We start from the raw sequence: 7,833 nt of genomic DNA, 5'->3' as shown, positions 1-7,833 counted from the left end.
ACAAAAGTACGGTGGCCCTGAGAGCACAATGCACCAAACAACAAAACACACATCAGGGAAAATCTTGATCAATACATCAACACACACAAAAGTGTTTCCAGGTGACTGTAGAAAATGATAAACCTGACTTTGATGGACAAGTATTGTCAGACATATATTATGATACACCTACACAAGTGCATCTCTGCAGGTCTTTAACATTTTTATGTCAGATTTCCAGCGTAATAATGAATATTTGTGTGTTTGGTCGTGATGTCAGATTGATGTTTTGTTTGTGTTTGTGTTTTCTCGAGTTGCAATGCGTCAAGCTCTCAGGGCCAGTCGTAAAAAACTTCCCACACAGCTTTCTGATGATTCATTCGGAGTGTCATACTTTTTCAGTCGGTGTGAATTGACAATTTACTGCTGTGATGTTTCACGGCGCTGTCATATCCTGCCTCCATCTTCAAGAACACGGTGATGTTTGGTTTATGGTACTTGTTATGTTATGTTTCATGTGCATATAATGATGAACCACACCTGAGGCAAAGAACAATTATACATGAACTCATAAATAAACAGACACTCACACATTTGGAGGCGGGCTTTAATCCGACGCCATCATCATCCTCTTGCTGCTGACACGCCCTACTCTGGCCTTACATTTAAATCAACCCTAAAGTTAGATTTTCTTTTGTGAACAAAGGCAGCGAGTTAAATAATTAGAGAGGAGAGCCAAAGAAAGATGTCCAGAGGCTAGAGATAATTCATCAGCATGGCAGCAATTAAAGTAAAGCTTTGTGATTAGCTTTTGTGGCTTGAGAATGGAGCTTTTAAGCCTCTATAGCTTAAATGTGAAACACTCCAACATTGTGGTTTGAAATCAGATACGTGACTTCCTACATATGTCTCTCCTCTCTATGTGATTGCGTTTTTTTAAATAACAGGCTTCATCTCTGTCTTCCCTTTTTTTTCATTGATTCCCCATCTGTTCACCCAGACTTCAAGTGTCACTCAATAAAAGCCCATGCATTACACAACAGTAAAAAAAAAAAGAAGGAAGAAGAAGAAAATACAACAACATCCCATCATTTGTTCTTAATTAAATTTTAAAAAAGAAGTCTCATGCAGATAACTCAATTAGTATTGATACTCTCGCTGCTGCACCGTGAGCACATCAAGTCTCTGATTGGACAGCTGGCTGCGTATGCAAACAGTAGCAGCATCAGATCAGAGTATGCACGATGACCACACACACACAACTTTATCTAAGCTCAGCGGCTGTCGCTGGATACACAGCACACCGCCCTGATCCGCTCCCCTGGCTGCTGTATCACACTGTATCACATCACACCTGTGTTGGCTTTGAGCTCATGGACTCACCTGATGTGTTTTGTTTTTGGTTGCACTCATTTAGATTTATTTAAGGTCAGAGTCTTAGAAAAGCACAAAGGAGCTGCGCCAGGAGAGAAACAGAAAAGCACATGCACTAGAAACTATTTAGCCTTGATCCATAATTTCTTCATACCACGATCAAATTTTGATTTCTATCGAGCAAATGAGATTTCAGAATAAAAATGTTAATCCACCAGTATAAACATGACCTCTGAAGCCCTAGAACTCAGGTTGGAAGAAACACAGTTGTTTAATGCGACCAAAGCAAATGAAACTGGACGAAACCATGTGATATACACATTAAATCCTCCAAATTAAAAGCATTTTGGACACACTGAAATCACTGGTTGCTCATTGTTGTTGGGGAAACAGTCTGAATACATGACTGGTAGGAAAGAAAGCAGGTTTTCACTGCAGCTTTGCACATTTTTAGACAATTGCAAGTGGTCTTTGTTTCCAAAAAGACATATTATGAGTTTTTTCCCCCTTTTTTGTCCTCTCTATGATAGAACAGGCACCAAAACAGAAAAAGTGTTTCCATTTTAATTCTGTGAAATGTTGCTTTGTTGAATAGTCTGACAAACCAAGCATGCATTTCTTTTTTCTCAAAATTCATATTCCTATCACTCATTTTTGAGGTTTGAAGTTTGTAAAATTGCTTATGGAAATGCACCGTGTGATGGCACAACAACGGCCTTTGTCCGTGGTTTGCTCTTGTGCCAGGATTTTAATGTTGTGCACCCTCAGTCACCTCTTTGAAAATGGCCAAACATTACGCTCTATTATGTGCTTTTCCATTAGAAGATCCTTTGAATGTAGAGTAGGTAGAGAGCGTTTGTACTTCTCATTCCAGTATTATCCACACAAAAGCAAAATGTACAGCAAATAACTAATTCCTCACATACAGAGTTATTAGTTTCCTTTAACACGTTTATATTTTAATAGGGCAGAGAATCCAGGTGTTGGCAGAGCATTAATGTTCATGTGCTGCTGTTGAAGATTAGTGAAATCCTACGCTTTCCCTCACACACACACACACACACACACACACACACACACACACACACACACACACACACACACACACACACACAGCCTTATTGTGTGTTTTAGCAGAGAGGATCCGTTGGGATTTTTCTGTGGTTCCCTCTCATTGATCCAGACGCGGCGGCTGCACATTGTTCCATTTCAACTAAATTAATGGAAGTTCCCGGGAAAAGTCATTTTGTTCACATGCTGTAGCCCAACGACGGTGACAGCAGTGGTGGTATCTGTCAATAATCCTCCTAAGCTCATAATTAATTTTAAATTCACCACCTCCATGGGATCAGGGCGCACAAACCAGAGTGCAGTGAAAACTTGGATTCCTTGTAAGACTTTTACTTTGAAGGGCTTCCGCTCACAGGCTTTGTTTGTCACTGTGTTTTCTGAATCATCTGCCCAGATTTGATTGCTCAGGGCCTGTTGTGATCTACGCCAATCCTCACTGCTGCAGTTATTTCTAATTTCCTTGAAGTGAAGGAAAAGGAGCCGAAAAATGTGTTGGAACTAGTTTATTTTTAGTTTTTTTCCGTAAACGCTACTGCTATCTTGGCTGACACATCGACAGAAGACACTTAACATTCCTGGATAAATTCTAATTGTATTGTGAAATCTCACCCCTTGACTCCCCAAAGCCCTAATGTAATATATGTTTTATGAGAGGCATCCACAGCCACTTCAGTGAAGAGAGAGAGTTTAGGTGCTATTGTACGGTCTCAATCAAATGCTAATTCTTGCCTTGTGGATTGTTCGCTCTCGCTCTGCCTTTCTCTTGATCTCACGCTCCCTCTTGCTCTGTCTATTGTGGGAGTTCACATCGAAATACAAAAAAATAAAAGGGTTGGAAAATTACTCGCTGTGGGAGAAATGGCCTCACAGCGATGTTGCTTTGCTGTGTAAGATAATTACCGTTTCACCCCTGCAAAATATGGGTCTCTGAACATGACATGACTTTGACATGCCCCATGATGGAGGAGGAATATTATCTGTTGGTTCAAGATAGCTTCAATAGGGAGAAAAAAAACACAAAGAGATTATATTTGGCCTATATTTCAGCCAAAGCTGTATCTGTGCAAATTCATTCAGTTAACAGTTACACCAATACGCTTTTTACATGAAAAATGTACAGATTTATCCATTTGTGCAGCGTCAAAGTGATAAATGAATGTAAACACACCGGTAGGAAAGTGAAAATTAGCTGTTGCCATGCTGGTAAAAAATGTTGCTATACGACAACCTTTCTATTTTTGCATGGCGCAGCTGTTTACAATGACAACACGGACATGTTGCTAAAGACTTTTGGTCAAGTAAATATAAATTTTCATGCTGAAAAGTTTCATGTAGAAATTATCATTATGCACAACTAATTTGCAGATATGTTTTATCTGTTTTACAGGAAACTATTTGATGTTGATGTAATTCATATTTTCAGGAAGGCACAAACACAAAATATCTGCTCTTGCAGCACAACATCCACTTGTAATGGATATATTCAAGTGTTTAATGCTTCTGTTTAGACTCTCAGCACTTTGTTAAGTTCAGAGAAACATCCCAATCTCATGTAAAACAGAAAAAGTTCAAAGCTACTTCAGACATTCAACCAAAACCACCATCTTTAACTAACCTTAACTATTTTGTTGCTTGGACCTCAGACGACCCTGAATGTGACAAACCATCTTTCTGCTGTTGTTTGTAAAATTTAACTTTATTTATTAATAAAAACAAAACAAAACAGCCAGGGAAAGCAGTCAGGCAGAATATGAAAGTCATTTCTAGGAGACAGGGTTGTAGATATTCACTTGATGCCTGTACATAAATTAGCTGATGCATGTAGATGAGATGGAAATTAAGAGGAAGCATATTGTTTTCATACTGCAGCTACAGTGTAGAGCCCAGGCCCAGCTTGTGTCTTGCTTGTAAGTAGGACAAGGAAAAAATATATAAGCTCATGCTGACATTTACAGCAAACAAACACTGTCTAATCTGTCCCTTACACTCTGACTCTTGTGTTTTTGGTTTTGTTAAAGCTACCAGCCTCCAAACTCATTATATGTCCAGTAGCCTATCTTATATTGCAACCCACAGGCTATCCATCACTGCCCCATGCAAAGCTGAAGATACACCCTGAACCTCACTCTATTTCATTTTTTAAATTTGAGGTATTTTCAATGCTTTTGTTGCTTTTGTATAAATTCTCCTCATTGTTTCCGATACCAACTGTCTCTTGGTAGCTGCCCTGCTCACCGTGCTGTCACATCCTGCCATGTCATTTAGCCACGGCTGCTCTTTGAGGACGCCTTGCAGAAGACAAACAAAGCTCTCCCCAGTGAAGTTTTGGACAAAGAATATGTAATTTTGTGGCAGTCTGAAGGACGATCGGCCTTTTGACTATTGTGCCTGCCCTTGTCAGCCTGCTGGAACACATCTGGGAGATGCAGGTGTCAACTTGTCAGCAGTCGTCTTTGTCTTTCTCAGGTGTTAAAGTGGCTCAGAGTGAGGTTCAAGAGATGGTTTCCACTTGTGATGCTCCAGGAACTTTTGTTGTTTGTTTGTCTGGAAGCTTAGTCTCACCTGAAGTTGATTACCATGCGCTGATCGTAACTTTGTCATCAGCCTCCTATATCCGGTCCTACTGGCCATTTGGCCACCAAGCTGCCTGTGAAACTGCTGTGTTGTTGCTGAGGTCCTTGTGGGTATAGATTTCCACAGAGTAGCACTTATTCAACTCTGGCAATTACATATTATTCATTCTAAAGAAGCTTTGTAAGTGTTTTGAGGTTAATACTGGGCTATACATTAATTCCTTTGCACATCCTGTTATATTGCATTTGACTAGACCCATAGTGTACTTTAAGAAAATCCATTTAAGCTACATTTGAACATTAAAAACAGGCGATTATCCATGGACTCTCATGTGATTAATTGCATGAAATATGCTAGTAATGATATAGGCTGGTTTTAGTGTCATCTGAATCTGCATGTGTGCATTATTAGCAATCTTCTCATGTAATATAAAAAGATAAAAATGAATGGAAACAGCAGGAGCATCTGTTTGAAAGGTAATGTGCAGCTCTATTGGTTCTTACAATACACATCTGGCAGAATAGAGCAACAAGGTGGGATGTGGGTTTTTTTTTCATCACTTTCTTCTCTCTGTTCTGAGAGCAGAGGAGGAAACGTCACCTAAACAAAACAAAAGTAATTGAAACCTCATATCTGCACCAAGGCTCCATTTCCATGTCACAAAGTCCAGGCCTTCTGCTGATTTCCATATAAATCATAACAATCTCGGTTATTTTGCCTGCGTGGTTTTCCACTACATCGGTCAGCGCTGTCATTTGTAATTTCCTTGGCACATCCAATGCGTCTTAAGGGCACAACTTGTGCGTGTGAAGTGATGTTTTTCTGTTTGCTCTCATAGGGGAGAGGAAAACATTCGTCAAAAAGTTTCTTAAGACTTGAAATGACGTGCACCCTGGGAATGAGTCTGTGAAAAAGGCTCTGGAAAATAAAACTGTCTATTATTTTGTAAAAGTGTCACAAGTGGTTCACAAATTGATGAGCAGTTGTCAGCTGAAAGACACACGAGGAGACGAAAGAACAGAAAGTGAGAGTAAGAGTGTCAGTAAAGTTGACCACACTGTGTAGTGTAGTGTGTACATTTTGATATTATTAATATACCTCCCTATTGTTTTGTTGGCAATGTTTACAACATGAAAAGAGGTGAAGTCAGTGTGTAGGCATTGACATTCATCACAGACAGAGGGGACAGTGAGTGCCCTCTAAACTGTTGGGTGCAAAGATATTTAGAGACTTAGATTTTTTAATACAAGTATGAAAATCTTCAGTTTGCTGTAATTGTTTGTGCTGTTGCTGAAAATGCTGAAAATCTCCTCTCCACTTTGATAATGGAAATATGCAAATACTCAAATCAACCTGTCAGTGTCTCTTACATCACTGAAAGATTCAAGTTCACATTGTTGCTTCTCAGCTCCACCACAGTCGACCATGAGATCATTTGTTTGGCATCAGACTGTTTTGTATTAATGGCAAAATGCACAAATTAGTTGTGATGTCACAAAAAATAACCTCCCTCTGCAATCCAATGCATTTTGATTACCACCTATACTTAAAGGGACAGCACTGCTGCTCTAAAAAATACCTCACACTGAGAACTATAGGGATTATGGCAATGGGCCAATTTGCACAAATGTTGAACTATCCCTTTAACAATTGGTTGCATTAATAAAAGTTTTTAAGTTGACAAACAAAAAGTTCTGAAGTTGTATTACATTATTTGAAAGGCATTTTATATAATATATAACATTTATACATTAGAGTGTTTTAAATGACTGAACCTATGTTATATTTGTTTTTGACTTGTTGATCTCAAACATTTGCAGCAAATCTCAAACCTATAGAAAAATACATAATTTTGATTATGCTAACATGCATCATTATGTTGCATGTTTAAGACATCAATATCCCTGATGGACAAGCATCAGTGTTGTGTTTGCCTGCCAGAAGAATTGTATCTATCTTGCAACCATGCATTTAATTAGTGGCAACACGTCCCCCTGAATTACCTGTTGGAGCGATAAGCAGAAACACATTGCATACATTAAGCTCAAATCACATCACACAGGGAGGCTGCAACGGGGACGGTGTCACATCCATCATAACACAGTGGTAGATTCATTTTGTCTGACTAATAAAACTCAGATAAAGAGCACAGATCGTTTCTCCTCAGAAGGCAACAAATCAAAGTGTGTGTGAGTGAAATGCTCATGAGCCCTGACGGCTCGCTTCTGATGCTGCTTATATCAAACTGAACTAATGAAGCTTTCGGGGTGTTGTTGCATCGGTTTGTCTTCATATTCGCTGTAAATAACTGTACGAGCTCTTGTAATTCATTCCTCTGGGCAACTCCAGATATTTCAACTTCATTGCATCACACATGTTCGATTCCCGTTCTCTGGGTTTTTTTTTCTCCCCTGTGGTGCACAGATTGAGGAATATTAATCTAACCGTCCAAACTAATAACACAAATTTCACAATCCCTCAGTTGTCATGCAGCCATTTCCCATCTGATCCACGCTACCCATGATGCCGATGGGCTGCTTTATTAGCTGTCGTGATCTCACCTGTTGTCGCCGCTGAGCAGGTGATGAATGGCTTTCAAATCAGGTTAGTGGTACAGTGAGATATACTGCAGGTGATGGAGTGTATATCATAGCAGAGCCAAGAGTTAATTAACAAAAAAAAAAAAAACAGGCATGGACACAAATCACAGCGAGGCACGTGGCAAATCAAACACAGAGATGATCAAAGCTTTTTTTCCAACTTGCTTTCACACAAGAATGAGTTTCATTAATGTGAAACGTGCCTCACTGGAAGCTAAGCAGCTGCTGTCCCTTC

Source organism: Trachurus japonicus, chromosome 20, assembly GCF_045865225.1.
Source record: "Trachurus japonicus isolate A0001 chromosome 20, Traja_1.0".
In the NCBI taxonomy this organism is placed as follows: domain Eukaryota; kingdom Metazoa; phylum Chordata; class Actinopteri; order Carangiformes; family Carangidae; genus Trachurus; species Trachurus japonicus.
The sequence above is the reverse complement of the archived record's forward strand: the minus strand, read 5'-3'. Positions refer to the sequence as shown.